Genomic DNA, 16,785 nt, shown 5'->3' with positions numbered 1-16,785 from the left:
ATTCATTAACGTACTGACCACCACCATCAGATCTTATTTTTCGAGGCTTGCGTGCAAAGAGATTCTCCACGTAACGAACATACTCCTTTATCTTTTCAGCTGCTTCAGATTTCCTCTCTAACAAATACACGAAGGTATACCGGCTGAAGTCGTCTATCATCGTCATCAGGTATCTCTTTCCCCCGGGTGTAGCCGTACGCATTGGACCGCATAAATCAGTGTAAACCAGGTCCAAAATCTTCGTCGATCTCTTCTCAGTTGGTGTAGGAAAAGGGTTGACTTACCCTCCATACACGTTTCGCAGGATTGGTGAATACCGCAGTCGACGAACTTCATTCCTGTGCCCAAATCCTCGTTTACCATCTTTAGGATCATATTTGGGTCTCGATGTCCAAGTCGCCGATGCCACGAATGCAAGCAATTGCTGTTATGTTTCTTTTCCTTAACCATGCTCGATGCTTCAGCTAATTGTAGCTGGTATAAACAACCGGAACGCGTCCCCACGGTCATCAATTTTCCATCCGCATTGCGAACATCGCAACTATCTGCTTTAAACACCGCTGAAAATCCGTTGGCGGTAATTTTGTCTACTGAAATGAGTCCCGTTTTTAACGACGGAACGTATAACACATTTTGCAGTGTTATTTCCACCACGCCGCCATTTCCGTTTGCACAGCGCAGTAATCTGTTGCGGGCGCTAGCAGCGCCGCACGACATTGGTACTCCCCAGTCCGCAAAAAGCCGAAGTTTTGTATGGGATCGTCCTGTACTCATATGTACCCACTTACGTACCCACTTGCAGTAGAAGTGGAAATGTGGTTTCACGCACACATAGACACCTTCCACCCGAACGATCGCGTTCACACATACTATCACGCTCTGATTTTTTCTGCACCTCACGCATACCAATGCGTTTGCTCCACCCTCTTTTCGGATTGCTTATAGAAATGATGAGGCACACATGTTTACATTTGGTGTATGCACACATTCGCATGCAGTTTATTCCACACATTTTCTCTCCGTTCCAACACGTGCTTTGGCATACTCACACTGTGTAGACGGCAGAACGGTCTCCCTCTTCCAAATTTACCGTTCTTCCTCCTCTCGGTCTTTTTTCTCCTTACCGCGTCCGGGGTACCATCAGAGCTGCGCGCTGGCTTTAGTATTTCCTCCTCTCGTTCTTCCTTTCTCCTACCGCGCCCGGGGGCTGCGCGCGTTTTGACAGGTTCTTAGCGTAATCCAGTGCGTTGTTTTGTGGCTGAGTTGTGCTGAACGCTGTCAATAAAAATGAACCAATAATTAATGTATGTAGTACGTATTACTTTGGATAGTTTTTCGTATATGATGAGAGTAGCACTTACCTCAATATTTTAAAACTGGAAAACAATTTCTTTCCGTCAAAACTTTGAAGATTGTTCATGATGCCAACAGGTAGGCGTTGATGAATGGCGCATGCACCTGTAACTTTGAAGCCGATAAGCATTAGTTGAATTAGTACATTGAAGCACATATGAGAACTAGAAACTTACCTCAACAAGTTAGCTAGGATAAATCATTCCACAATGGAATAAGAAGCAACACTGCGCAAAACGTAAACAAGGAAAGTAGGGGACACAAGAAATCGCACATCACTCCCGCACATCCTTCCACAACGAAAGTTCTGGACAGACTGAGAATGCCTAACACCCGGATGAGTGCGATAGCAGAAAAAATCATGGTAGATCGAAAAAGATGGGTAGGTACGGTGTAGCGCAATCCGCTGGTAAATGCATGTATGTGTGACCAACGAAAGACTTCAGACCCCGCTCCTCGCGTTTTTCGTCCATCGTTTTTCGTCACACGCACACACCTCTACACGCGCGGCGGTTTGCTGTCCAAAATCTAGAGAGAGAAAAGACAGGGCATCTCGCTTTGGCACACAGAAAAATCTCTGAACAACTTTGGCTCTGCTACTTGGGTCTGGGTTGTCGTGACCGTGCGACAACTGTCAGACGTTTCGGTGTCAGCGATCGGAAGGTTGCGATCGTGCGCGAAAGCCGATCGTGCCTTCTTCGGGGTTCAGCAGCGAGAGAACACAGACGTGCCGCGGACAGTTCTTTTTAGCGTGTTAGCTTTAAGCAGTTTTGTAATATATGTTTGTAAAGTTTAAACATTGTGTCCAGAGTTTTTAATCGGCCTCCGTCCTATATCACCCCAACACCGGACGTAACAACTGGCGACGAGAAAAGGCAACAGAAGGAAGACCCATACAGCATCGTGAAGGAAACCGCCATCGCAGCAGAAGGAAGCTTCACACAGCATCGTGAAGTAAAGCGCCATCGCGCAAAACACTCACCGCCTTGCAGCAGAAACCGCTATCAGTAGCGCGGTTTATCCATCTCAAAAATGGAGCCGAACGCAATGGAGTTCGAAGTGGAAGAGAATCTCAGGCCTCTCTCCCAACCAAGGCAAAATTTAACTAATCACAGCATTGGAACTGTTTTTCAGCCAAACAGTGCCACGGCCGGCCCAAGCGACACAAATGCAAGCATCATGCAGATGATGAAACTGATGCAGCAGCAAATGGCTCATCAGCAGGAGCTGCTAACCAGGCTTACGCAGCGCTCCACACCCGGCCTAAGCAGTGAATCACCAGTAGAAACAACGCTGGATTTCATTGCGCGACAAATCAGTGAGTACAAATATGAACCCGAAGAAAACAGAACGTTTACCGCGTGGTACGCACGTTATGAGGAGCTTTTTGAGAAAGATGCTTTACACATAGAGGATGCAGCTAAGGTTAGGGTGCTTCTGAGGAGGCTTAGTACAAGTGAACACGAGCGTTACATGAACTTTGTGCTACCCAAGCATCCCGGAGATTTTTCGTTTGCGGAAACAGTGACCAAACTGAAAGCGTTATTTAGTACGAAAGAGACAATTTTAAGCGAGCGTTACAAATGTCTGAAAATAGTGAAAACTCAAGCGGAAGACTTTATGTCGTATGCATGTAGGGTTAACCGTGCGTGTGAAGATTTTGAATTGAAAGCTATGACGGAAAATCAACTAAAGGCATTAGTATTCGTGTGTGGTCTTAAGAACGAAAATGATTTGGAGTACCGAACGCGGTTATTCAATATGATCGAAAAGCACGCAGAAATTTCCCTGGAACAATTATCTACCGAATGTCAAGGCATAATTAATTTGCACGCAGATAGCGCAATGATTGAAGATAGTGCAAATAGAAAGGTAGCCGCGATAAAAAAATGGCCGTCAGCAAGCTCGAAATTTCTGCCAAAAGTAAATGGCAATCAGCAACGATTTCAGAATGGTAGTCAGCAACGTTTCCAAAATGGTACTCAGCAACGTTTTCAAAATGGTAGTCAGCAACGTTTGCAAAATGGAGGAGGTCCATCAGGCATCAAACCAAAAACCCCATGCTGGTATTGTGGTATACAGCACTGGGTGCGTGATTGTACATTCAAGTATCACAAGTGCAAGCAATGCGGAACAGTAGGTCTCAAGGAAGGATTTTGCAGAAATCGAAAGAGCCCTCAGAAAACAATTTATTCTAATGCACACGTAAGGGTGGTGCGTGTGAATGCGTGTTGCATAACGAAGCAAAGAAAATACGTGACAGTGTGCGTGAACGGAAGGTCGTTACAGTTACAATTGGATACTGCTTCTGATATAACGGTAATAGGACAGCAGTCCTGGAGACAGATAGGCGAACCGCAATTGAATAGGCCAACAGTGAAGGCACTAACAGCAGCCGGCACGAATTTTGAATCAATCGGAGAGTTCTCGACGAATATCATAATTCATGGTGTTGAACGTTTTGCAGTAATTCGGGTGGAAAAAGCAGACGTAAAGCTGTTAGGTGCAGATGTTATCGAACTTTTCGAGTTGTGGTCCGTGCCAATGAATGTATTTTGCAACAATATCAGTAATAATTCAGCAAAGATGACGATGATAAGTCTCCAAAGGCAGTTTCCAGAAGTTTTCAATGGAACAGGAGTATGTAAAAAAGTGCAGGTGCAATTAAAGCTTCGAGATGATATTACCCCTGTTTTTCGACCCAAAAGGCCAGTGGCCTATGCTATGAGAGAAGTAGTCGAAAAGTAATTAGATAGACTTGAGCAAAACGGTGTGATTACTCCCATTAACTATTCAGACTGGGCAGAACCTGTTGTGGTTGTGCGCAAATCTAACGGAAAGATACGTATATGCGGTGATTACTCGACAGGTTTAAATCAGGCACTTCAAGCACACGAGTATTCCCTTCCAATTCCAGAGGAAATTTTTACCAAACTGGCACAATGCAATATTTTTACAACCATAGACCTTTCTGATGCTTATGCACAAGTCTCAGTAGAAGAACAATATAGGCCAGTACTGAGCATAAATACACATCGTGGCTTATACCAATACAACCGCCATCCACCAGGAATAAAAGTAGCCCCTGCAATATTCCAACAGCTTATAGATACAATGGTAGCAGGCATGGTAAAGGTATGCGGGTAAATGGATGATTTGATAGTTGCAGGTGTGACACAAGAAGAACACGACACGAATGTGAAAGAAGTTTTAAGCCGCATTAAGGAATACGGATTCACAATCCGAGCGGATAAATGTGTATTTGGCATGAAACAAATCCGATATCTGTGCACATTATAGATGGAAAAGGTATTCGTCCAGACCCGGCAAAGATCGAAGCAATTTTAAACCTACCACCCCCAACAGATATATCAGGGCTTCGTTCGTTTATTGGAGCTATTAATTATTACGGTAAATTTGTGCCAAAAATGAAAGACCTCCGCTACCCTTTAGACAGTCTACTCAAGCATGGTGAGCATTTTCAATGGTCAAAACAATGTGAGGAAAGTTTTCATGCACTCTCTCTCTTCAGACTTATTACTCACGCATTATGATCCTAAGGCAGACATCATAGTCTCAGCCGACGCGTCATCAGTTGGTCTAGGCGCCACATTAAGCCACAAGTTTCAAGACGGCAGCGTCAAAGTCGTTCAGCATGCATCAAGTGCACTGACAGAGACAGAAAAGAAGTACAGTCAGATAGATCGCGAAGGACTAGCGATAGTATTTGCAGTGACAAAGTTTCTCAAAATGATATATGGGCGTCATTTCAAGCTACAAACAGATCATAGACCATTACTCAAAATTTTTGGTTCAAAGAAGGTAATCCCAGTGTACAAAGCAAACAGATTACAAAGATTTGCCCTTACATTACAACTATATGGTTTCGATATTGATTACGTTCGCACTGATCATTTTGGAGATGCTGATTTATTATCAAGATTAATCAAAAAGCGAACTCAGCCGGAGGAGGAGTATATAGTAGCAAGTATTGAGTTGGAAAAAGATATACGATCAGTTGCCGTGAGCTCGTCATGTACGCTTCCGTTAAACTTCAGAGATGTTGCAAACGCCACTCAAACAGACAAATTATTACGAAAAGTATATCAGTATATTCAGCACGGTTGGCCAGAAAATAATACTTTTGGGTTGGAGTTTGCTCGATATTACAGCAGAAAAGATGCACACTCCATAGTGGATGGACGTATTTTATTTGGTGAAAGGCTTGTTATTCCACAGAATCTGCAAAAGAGATGTTTAGAGCAGTTTCACCAAGGGCATCCGGGAGTGCACCGAATGAAGGCGTTGGCATGCATTTATGTATATTGGCCCGCCTTAGATAAAGACATTGCTGAATGTGTGGGTACGTGCTCAACTTGTGCAGCTGCAGCCAAGTCACCTCCACACGAGGTTCCATTGCCTTGGGAGAAAACAATAGTACCATGACAGAGAGTCCATGTGGACTACGCAGGTCCCATTGACGGGGATCATTTTCTAATTGTTGTGGATGCTCACACAAAATGGCCTGAGATAGCTAAAACAAATAGTATCACAACTGCAGCAACGGTAGCTATACTAAGAGGTTTATTCGCTAGGTTTGGAATGCCAACTACATTAGTCACAGATAACGGAACACAATTTACAAGCGAAGTATTTCATGATTTTTGCGCAGCGCATGGAGTACATCATATAAGAACAGCACCTTTTCATCCGCAATCGAACGGTCAAGCGTGTTGTCGATACATTCAAGAGAGCACTAGTGAAAATCAGGAACGGAGACACGTCTCTGCAAGAAGCAATTGATATATTCTTATTGGCTTATAGCAGGGGTCTCCAAACTTTTTGGTGAGCGGGCCACATAGGGGGCAAACATCGTGGGTGAGGGCCAATCGTAGTTAATCTTTAGAAAAATATGAATTGTGTCGGGGGGGGGGGGGGGGGTGTTGGCATGAGAAAAAAAAATAACACATCTTTTTATGTTTGATGGGCAATCCAAATCCGAATTCACTTTATATTTTTATCTTTCATATTATTTTCATTTTTATATGTTGATGTAAGTTTATACCACTCTACTAATGAGTATATCAATGCGAGCGATGGAATTGCTTCTTGGATCCTGTTATCGCTGTCAATTCAGGTTTCAGATTTGACGTTCCTATTAATAATATTGATTCCATATGTTTGTCTGTCATATTTGATCTTAAGCTATTTTTCACATATTTCATACGTGAAAATGTTTGTTCGCACAAATATGTTGTTCCAAACAACGAAATATATCGACAGGTAAAATCCTTCATCTTTGGGAAATCGGTTTTTGGTAAAAAATTATAAAATTCAATTAAACCTTCTTTAAACTTGTCCTTCAAATAGTCATTTGCTTGCATTTCTATAATTTCCATTTGCAACTCATCGGGACAATCCTCAGCAACAGCTTCAAATGGATTTTGAAAAATTCTTATTTCTGAAGCTTTTTCTTCTACTTCAGCAAACCTATCATTAAACTGGGTTTGTAGTTCACGTAAAAGATAACTAGCGTATTCAACTGGAAACTCTACGTTTGTTTCTTCTTGAAATTTCTGACACTCCGGAAAATGCGTTAATTTCTTTATTTGTAGTTGTTCTATAAACAATCTGAGCTTTAATCTGAAAGCTTTTATATGCGTGTATAGGTCAGAAATAAGATTATCTTGCCCTTGATGTTTTAGATTCAATACATTTAAATGATTTGTAATGTCCGCAGCGAATGCCAATTTCCATATCCAGTTTTCATCACGTAGCAATGGTTCTTGTTTGCCCTTGACATCTAAAAATTCAATTACATCCTTTCTTAATTCGAGCATTCTGGTCAAAAGTTTTCCACAGCTTAACCATCTCACTGCTGAGTAATAAGGTAGATCTTGATAATCTGCATCATTATCTTTCAACATGTTTCTAAATTGTCGATGATTCAGACCATGTGACCGAATAAAATTAACTATTTTAACCACTGGTAGAAGAACGCAGCTAATATCTAAATATTTAGCACATAACGCATCTTGATGAATCATACAATGCACAAACATAGGCTGCGGAATTTTTCTTTTTTTGCACTCTTCTTTCACTTGGCCTACCAAACCTTTCTTAGTACCACTCATATTTCTTCCTCCATCAACAGTTACACAACTAAGGTTACTCCATTCTAAATTGTACTCTGAAAAAGTGTTAAGCAGTTTGTTGAAAATATCTTCCCCGGTAACAGTGTCATACATGCTATGTAAGGCAGCCAATTCTTGTGTTACTTTCATGTTTTCATCCACTCCTCTGATGAACACAAGAAGCTGGGATGTTGATGAAATGTCCAACGATTCGTCCATTGCAATTGAAAAATATCTAAAATTGGTTGCATGTGTTTTAACTTGATTCATAATATTTTCACCAATATCTTCGACACGACGAGCCATGGTATTTGTGATATATTTGTAAATTTTTTAATCATTTCTGGGCACAGTTCTTGGACCACTTCCAACATGCACTCCTTCACTAATTCACCATCAGTAAATGGTTTACCTCTTTTAGCCAAAATATATGCCACTTTGTAACTGGCGTTAGGTACAGATTCGTTTTCATTGGCTAATTTGCAAAACAGGGCCTTTTGCGATGAAAGTTGGTTGTGTAACTTAGAAAACTTTCCGTTGCGTTCTTTTCCCTGCAACTGACTATATTTATCCTCGTGTTTGCTTAGGTAATGGCGATGCAGGTTATAATCCTTCATTACTGACACAGTTTCGTTACAAATCACGCACAGCGCTTTGTCACCATGTTTTGCAAAAAAATATTTTATGTTCCATTCTTCGTGAAATTGCCGACACTCGTCAACAATCTTTCTTTTCTTGCTCTCGGTCATTGAAATAAATGTAAATTTTCTGTACGGTCAAGAGTCAAGACTGATAGCAGATTACTGTCGATTGCTTCGAAAGATTTTGGAAAGTGGCGGCCTCAAAATCGATATGACAACTGCGGTGATCACAAAAAATATCAAGAAATCCTCAACTCATCATATCTTCCTCCTAGCCCTCCCTCTTTTCTCATTCGTAGCCAAACAATAGTTCAGAACTATCGAAGAAGCTCACATCATTGGATTTACAGGGTTCTCAATCGTTATTTGTTTCTGTTTTAAATGCTCTCTGATTTTTTATGATTCGTTTAACAATTTAATGAGTGTTTGCCTTTATTTGATATATTATTTGTTCCTAAACTCTTGGCACCATCCTATAAAATCGTAGAACGCATAGAAAAAAAACATAGAGCAAACAATAAATGGTGGGTAAACTAAAACCGAAATACCAAACAGCTACTGCAAACCCTGTATTGCATGTATGTTAAAATCAGACGAAGAACGAAATCGAAGCGAAAGAAGAAAAAAAGACGAAAGAGTGTGCTGTGGCAATAGCACACACGTGCACACTTGGCGACACACGAAATCTGGTGCGATACCGGCTCTGGAGCAAGTGCACACATGGACACATTTGGCCACACCAGCGCTCTGTTCTAGTGCAGGTAGTTTTCTGCAGTCCACGGTGATACTACATACAGCCACTCACTTGGCGATACACGTTGTTTCATGCGATGCGGTGGACGTTCAGAATTCAGTGGTGCAAATACACACATGCACACACTTGGCGACACACGGCTCGGTTGGCTTGGCAGAAGCGCATACACACATTCACGCAGTAAACTTATGCATTAAGAATTCACTTTTAGTCCAGTGAAGTAAGCGATGAGCGGCGTAGCACATGTCGTTCTCGTTCTTTCTTTCATGCTCATCCGTTCTGAATAGAAAGACCGAGTGTCAGACTTGGGCGTATCGAAATCGACGTTTGAACTTTGCGGGCCGCACGGGAGGGTCTCGCGGGCCGCATGCGGCCCGCGGGCCGTAGTTTGGAGACCCCTGGCTTATAGAACCACACCAAACACACAATTACAAGAATGCAAACGCAGCAGAAGCAATATTTGGAAGAAGATTAAGAACAAGTTTCGAACTGTTGCGCCCACCAACAAAATCCCAGTACAGATCATTCGATACAGAGCTAAGAGCATTTGCAATTAACGATCCAGTGTATGTAAAGGTGTAGAAGCGGAATTCGTGGAGTTGGACAGCAGTAATTATCAAACGATGCGGAAACGTTATGTATTTAGTCAAAACCAATACGCAACAAAGAGTATTAAGAAGCCATGTAAATCAGATGTGTAAAAGGGTCATAGCTGGTGCTCGTCAAGCAGTAGGCACGTTGGCGAGTCGCATGCCATTAAACGTCCTGTTGGATACTTGGGGTCTATCCACATCATCGCCTGTACCACCATCATCTTCGTCACCTAAGTCATCGTCTTCGTCACCTAAGTCATCGTCTTCGTCATCTACATCCTCGCCTGCTTCTTGGCTGTCGGCACAGTCATCATCATCATCATCGATGCCAGAACAGACAGTAGAGATTCGTCATCAGCACCAGGACAACTTCATCCCTCGAGAGCAGAGTACAGCAGAAAAGATACCGCCACCTCGCCGTTCCTCTAGGCCTAGAAGAGTTCCACGAAGGTTTGACTCGTATCAACTATCCTAAAGGGGGAGATGTTGCGGGCGCTAGCAGCGCCGCACGACATTGGTACTCTGGGTTGTCGTGACCGTGCGACAACTGTCAGACGTTTCGGTGTCAGCGATCGGGAGGTTGCGATCGTGCGCGAAAGCCGATCGTGCCTTCTTCGGGGTTCAGCAGCGAGGGAACACAGACGTGCCGCGGACAGTTCTTTTTAGCGTGCTAGCTTTAAGCAGTTTTGTAATATATGTTTGTAAAGTTTAAACGTTGTGTCCGGAGTTTTTAATCGGCCTCCGTCCTATATCACCCCAACACCGGACATAAAATAACATAATCCATGACCGTAACGCTTGCTTCCGCGACATTACCATCCGCCAAAATTACGCTCGGTCCTTTTGTGTTGTACAGCTCCTTGAAGAAACGCATGTTGTTCGTCATGTGGCAGCTAGCACCGCTGTCGATGAGCCACACATCACGGTGTGCTTCTTCCACCATAAAACACATGTAGCCATTCTGTTTCGATTCCCTCGGCCTTCTCACTCTGTCGCTTTGTTGTGAATCAGAACGGGAACGACAGTTTCTTTTAAGATGGCCCGGCTTACCACAGCTGAAGCAAACTCTTTTGTTTGAGGGTGGTTGTCTGGTGGAACTTTTCATGGCCTTTTCTTCACTCACTGTACCACATGACCGCTCTTTTTTTCGCTCGTACTTGTCTAGTAGTTTCGACATTACCAAATGCATGGTTAAATCACTATCTGGGCGACTCTCTAACGCCGTAACCAAGCCACCGTATAATTCTGGCAAGCTACGCAGAATCATTGCGATCTTAAGCGATTCTTCCATTGCCTGTCCTGCAATTGTGAGTCGATCGAAGAGTTCATCAACCTACATAAGATGGCGGTCCATATCACCGTTTTCGCTCAGGTTCAGGTTACACAGCTTTTTCAATAGCGTAACGATACGGGTAACGACACCCTAAAGGTAACGGTTGTCTTTTCATGGTACTCACGCAGCTTTTCCCAGAATTATTTCGCCGAATCAGCCTTTTTCACTATTGTAATATCTTAGAAACACCATTGTGATATTATGGATAGTCAACACTGAATAGAACCTTTTAGTTTGTTTCTTCATACATCACTGTTCTCGTTCCGGACACGATGCGTTCTATTTATTAATTTCATTAGTTTTACGTCAGGCGAGATACCTGGAGCCGTTTTGCCAAAGTTGCATTTTGTTGTGGGAACCAAAATTGTCATCGGTTCCCTGTTATTTTGTAAGGTGGCAAAATGTGGGAACCATTCGATAAAGTCGCAGACACGCGTCTCTTATTGCACACTGCAGCCGCAGTCCGTTTTGGCGTTAGCTATTCCGGTACTGGGCAGTGCGTGTGCGTATCGAAATTAGACCTGTCTAGACGGTGTGGAATGTTCCTCACACCTCACCCCTTTTTAAAGACATTTTTTTTTAATTTTGAAAATTTGGCTTCAGATACCTTTCCTTGTTTCTGGAATTTATACTTTAGTATATGAGTACATTATATTGTTATTATTATATTATATTATATTGTTATTCATTTATTATTTCATTTATTTTTATTATTCTTTTCATTTAATTAAACTGAGTTGTTGTTTTTTTTTGTTTACTAATAAAATAATTTGTTATCTCTTAAGGAGGGTAATATTTTATATAAATAGACCTATTATCAAGAGATAAAGAATTGGGAATGTTTAATTTTCTTATAAAATATTTGGATCTTCCTATAAATTGTTTGTTAGGCTCGTTTGTGGAGTTTTCTGCTTTTATAGATTTTAGGACTTTTAGCATGGAGATAGCATTATGAAATTTTACTAGGAGCTCTTTTAGATATTTTTCGTAAGCAAAAGTTCTTCTTGGTTCTTTTACGATTTCATCACACAATGTGGAATAATTCATTTTTCTAGCCGTTTTATCCTGGCAATATAATTCATAGTTTGATTCATTTATATATTCGTTTTTGATTTGATGCTACGTTTTCTTCTTTTTATATGTTTTAGCTCGGTTGCATGATTGTTGTTGCAATAAATTTCATCATTTATTTCCATGTTGTCTAGCAGTAATGAACGTTCTGTTAATTGTTCTTCAACCATATTTTTCTCATTGTCATTACTAGTTGTAATCATTTGTATACGTTGGTTGTTTTCATGTTTATAATCATTGTTAGGATCATTTTCATATTCTTTTGTTAAGTTCTCATTTTCTTTAATTATGCTTTCAAAGTCGTCTCTTGATCTTTTCATATCATTAATTGTTTCGTTATTTAATGCATTTCTTCTTTTTGATTTATCTTCATATTTTCTGTCATAATAGTTTGCCTTGCTGTTAATCTTTTTATTATATTTTTTTTTTGCATGATCTTTTATTTGATTGGTATTTCTATAATCTTCATCATTTTGGTGGTAAATATGATTCTTATGTAGTTGATTATTATTATTGAACTGTTCATAATTTCTGTTCTCTTCTGTTCTGATGTAATAACATTGCATATTATTGGATCTATTCTGAATACTATTGTTATAATTGTATTCGTGATTATTATATCCTTGGTTAACTTGACTCTGTCTACTACAATTGTTTAACTGATGGTGTTGTTTATAGAAACTGAAGTTATTATTTCTATAACTGTAGTTGTTGGGTGTTGTTTGAGTAGTTATTGATTGATTCAAATGTGGAAAAATTTGGTAATTAAGCTGGTTGTTTCTTTGCGGGTTTTCTTCGTTTAGACTATAGCCATGTGTGTTAAATTGATAACTATTTTTATTTATTTCCTCGCATTCATTTTCCAATACCTTTTGAGTTGCATCTGTTATCGTTGAGAAAGTACCAATCTTCAAGATCATTTTAGTTTCTTCATTTGAAATCTTTTGTTTAAGAGTTTCTATACCTTGTTTGATTGCCATATCGTTTGCAATTTTTTCTGGGAATTCTAATTCTAGGTAAATTAAATAGAGTTTTTCTGTAAGCATTTCTACTTTCTTACAAATTGTTTGTGTATCCTTTGATGTAATGGATTTCAGTTCCACTATAATCCTGTCGGGTGTTAGTTTTTCTTTGCATCTTCTTTTGATATCGTTTATCAACTCTGTAAATGATGTAATATTGCTGAGTAGCCCTATTCTTGCTTTACCAATCAGTCTGGTTCGTAGGAATTTTATAAGCATCGCTTCATGGTTGGGATTTAGTTGAAACAAAAACTTTGATGCGTCTTCAAATGTGTCAAAGTATCAGAAGAACCATCGTACATTGGTACAAGACCTATGGCTATTTCAAGATCAAATTTTGCCATTTTTGTAATTTTTGTTAGTTTTAGTTCATTTAAATGATTTTAAATCTTAAATTGATCGATATTTTACTTTAACATGTTTTTTCCATTAATTTCTAACATGGTTTTACATTTTTTTTATTCATATGTTATTGCTCTTTGTCCTGGATTTATACGCCAAATATAGTTTTCTGGAGGGGTTATTAAACCTTCTTCTCAATCTAGTGGGATTATATAAGATAAAATCAGTATTGAAAATAGATTCGTTTGCCGCTTCGTAAATTGTTTAAAGGTAATGATATTTAAATTTGTTATTATTATTATTTTTTTGTTTCTTTGTTTTTAGGAATATCTTATGAATCGCAAGCTCTAGTGCTTGGCTTGTCTTCGAATTTACGTTAAAATTTGTTTCTGTCATTTTTGCGTCTTACGTTTGATGTGGATTAATTTGATAGCTTATTTGTATCTGTCATGCAAGGGGAGTATATTCTTAAACTGTTTTTTTTTTGCTGCTTTTGCAAATTTACGCAGCCTCATCAGTAAAATTTTGAAATCACGGTACCTTGTTTAAATACATAACTTGTATTTATTGTTGCTGCTGCTGATGATGATGCTACGCTGCATTTTTACCGGTGCTAGGTGTTAAATCGGTGCTAGGTACATACTCGATGTTAGATGTGAAGTTTTGCGATGTCATCAGTCGTCACTCGATGTCTTGTCGGGGTTGAGACACTTGTCCATTCTCGTCTACCAATCCATATTGGCCTTTTTTCGCCTTTATTTCAGTCTTCCACGTTGGGAACGGTTGTTCCATTCAATCATGCTAGTCACATCTCGTTGACCACAACTTGTTTAGCACTGCTGTTTGTTATTTCATATCACTTGCTCCATGAATCGTATAGATTACCAAAATGATTTAAATTATATAGGCAGTTGCATGTTATTGATTGTATCACGTTTTGCTAGAGTTTTCATATTTTGAAAATGGTTTTAATTACTTTTTGCATGAGTATGATAGCAAGAAGTATCAGCACGATGTTCAGTTTTAACTCATGGGTTTCATGCTGCTCTGAGTGAACATTTTGTGTTTGAATAATGGTAAGATCATTATCACCATTGACATTAGCTTTAGGGTTGGATGCGTCGTTACCCATTTTATAAATCTGTGCTGTACTGTGGATTATTGTGAACAGTTAGCTTTTTTTTAAGCTTTCATCGTTTCTCATTTCAACGTTGGTAAATCGATCGCAAGAGCGTTCATACGTTTTAACACATTGGGATAGGTTCTCGCAACACTGTGTACGGATAATGTTTGTTCATCAATAAAACATTCATTTTGCACTTACACTGCACTAAATGTTTTTAATTTTTCATTCTGCACTGCACTGAACTTGCTTGTAGATGTTCTTTCATCGTTATTGTTTTTTTTTACCTATGGGTCATTTGCGCACATTTGACACTTTTTTCACTTTCCGTCGATTGCCGGTTATGGTCGCAATACTTTATTACTGTTGTAATAATACAACACTTACGCTTTACGATACCGTTGTACGTATCACATTGTTCTTGCTTTTGTTTTTACATTTTCACTCTTCCATATGACTGTTCACTTCCTTGTTATGTCCTGTCACGGTCGCCATGTAATATCTTAGAAACACCATTGTGATATTATGGATAGTCAACACTGAATAGAACCTTTTAGTTTGTTTCTTCATACATCACTGTTCTCGTTCCGGACACGATGCGTTATATTTATTAATTTCATTAGTTTCACGTCAGGCGAGATACCTGGAGCCGTTTTGCCAAAGTTGCATTTTGTTGTGGGAACCAAAATTGTCATCGGTTCCCTGTTATTTGTAAGGTGGCAAAATGTGGGAACCATTCGATAAAGTCGCGGACACGCGTCTCTTATTGCACACTGCAGCCGCAGTCCGTTTTGGCGTTAGCTATTCCGGTACTGGGCAGTGCGTGTGCGTATCGAAATTAGACCTGTCTAGACGGTATGGAATGTTCCTCACACTATGCTGAATTGGTTTTTCTCAACACATAGTCCAATAGTTGCTCGGGCCCTTTTATTATCCTTGATCCATTGCGGCGTCACTGGTTCAACCTTTGGTTCGTCGATCACGTACCACAGCTCTTCGCGAATCATAAGCATTTCCATGCGAAACTTCCAGCCCTGATAGTTTTGATTATTCAACCTGGCAAACGAAAACTTTCCGGCATCTGCCATACTGGACCTTTATCGATTCACGCCAGAAAACAGAAGATTAACTTCTACACACACGACTTAAACTTTCTTGGAACTTTCCCTCGGCCCATAACCTGTTGGAAGGGAGAATAGCAGGACACTTGCGCAGTCGTATTTAAGTGTGTTTATTGTACGAAACACATTGGCGGAATGAATCACTTACACAATGAATCCTTACAATGTTGGTGAAATGTTTCCCTGCCCAAGCGACATTCACATATGCGTTATATTTGAGAGTAGGAAATTGCCTACTTTCAACAAGAACATCACTATCACGAACACTATCGACAGCGGTATCAAGAATCAAAAATATCAGAGCAACTTCGTAGACCATAGCCGGCATCGCGAATAAATGAACACATTTTAACAGTCGTTTAAAGTTCATTTTGGTTTAACCGAGTTCATTTGTTGTTCTTCCTGTAAAATAAACGATCGTCAAAACAGTTAACGACTGCTCGATATCGCATATAGGCAAACACGGGGAAAAAAATCGAAGCAGTATAATTAAACGACTGTTAATGTGTATCGCATACGCTCTTGACAGTCGTTTGTTTAACGGCGGGCATAGGACCAGTCGTTAAAATTAACAAATGAACTCAATGCGTTCGCGATGCCAATTCTAGCAAATTTTTAACGACTTTGGTTAATTTTCAACGGCTGTTAATTTAAACCAATTCTTTCGCGATGCCGCTCATGCTGGCGGTGCGGGTCAAATGCACTTGTTCGAGATTGCCAATACTCGACACACCAGTGTAGAAAATGCAATCGTGTTGGTCACAAGAAGGCTACTGCGGATATATTTCAAAATAAAACCTGCCGGGGAGGAGAAAACAAACACGAAACCATAACACAGTGTCAAGGAAAAACTGAATGCCAGAGATGTCTATATTGTCAATCACATCACTCAACACTTCAACAAAAGAAATTTTTGTTCTGCAATCATCAACGGCGTTACAATCAATCTGCAGCTCGACATAGCAAGTGATATTCCAGTGATTTCACAACAAACATGGCAAAAGTTGGGCTCACCGAACATCCAACCAGAGTGCGATTCAAGCCATCAATGCATCTGGTAAGCCACTCATTTATCGGGCTAATTCCAGTGCACCGTCAATATCAACGGCCAGACTTAACAAGGCAGGTTGTTTGTCACTACAGCAGTTAACCTAAACTTGCTAGGGATAGAATGGATTGAACTATTCGAGCTTGGTCCATTCCAATCGATACGATTTGTAATCAACTAACAACAGAATCGATCGACCAGCAGATGTGAGAAATTCAAGCGAAGCATGCGGATGTTTTTAAGGATACAT

The 16,785-nt window shown here is 40.1% G+C and overlaps 1 long non-coding RNA gene across 1 annotated transcript; it reads right to left on the bottom strand.

Moving 5' to 3' along the window:
- Positions 1-802: 802 nt before the first annotated feature.
- On the bottom strand, positions 803-1,658 carry LOC121602413. Its single transcript, XR_006006383.1, has 3 exons — positions 1,530-1,658; positions 1,362-1,464; positions 803-1,275 (listed from the first exon to the last, which is right to left on the bottom strand). It is a non-coding gene; the product is annotated as an uncharacterized LOC121602413 (long non-coding RNA).
- Positions 1,659-16,785: the final 15,127 nt, after the last annotated feature.

This window comes from Anopheles merus, unplaced genomic scaffold, assembly GCF_017562075.2.
Source record: "Anopheles merus strain MAF unplaced genomic scaffold, AmerM5.1 LNR4000443, whole genome shotgun sequence".
NCBI classification, from domain to species: Eukaryota; Metazoa; Arthropoda; class Insecta; order Diptera; family Culicidae; genus Anopheles; species Anopheles merus.
This window is presented reverse-complemented; position numbering and strand designations above follow the sequence as displayed.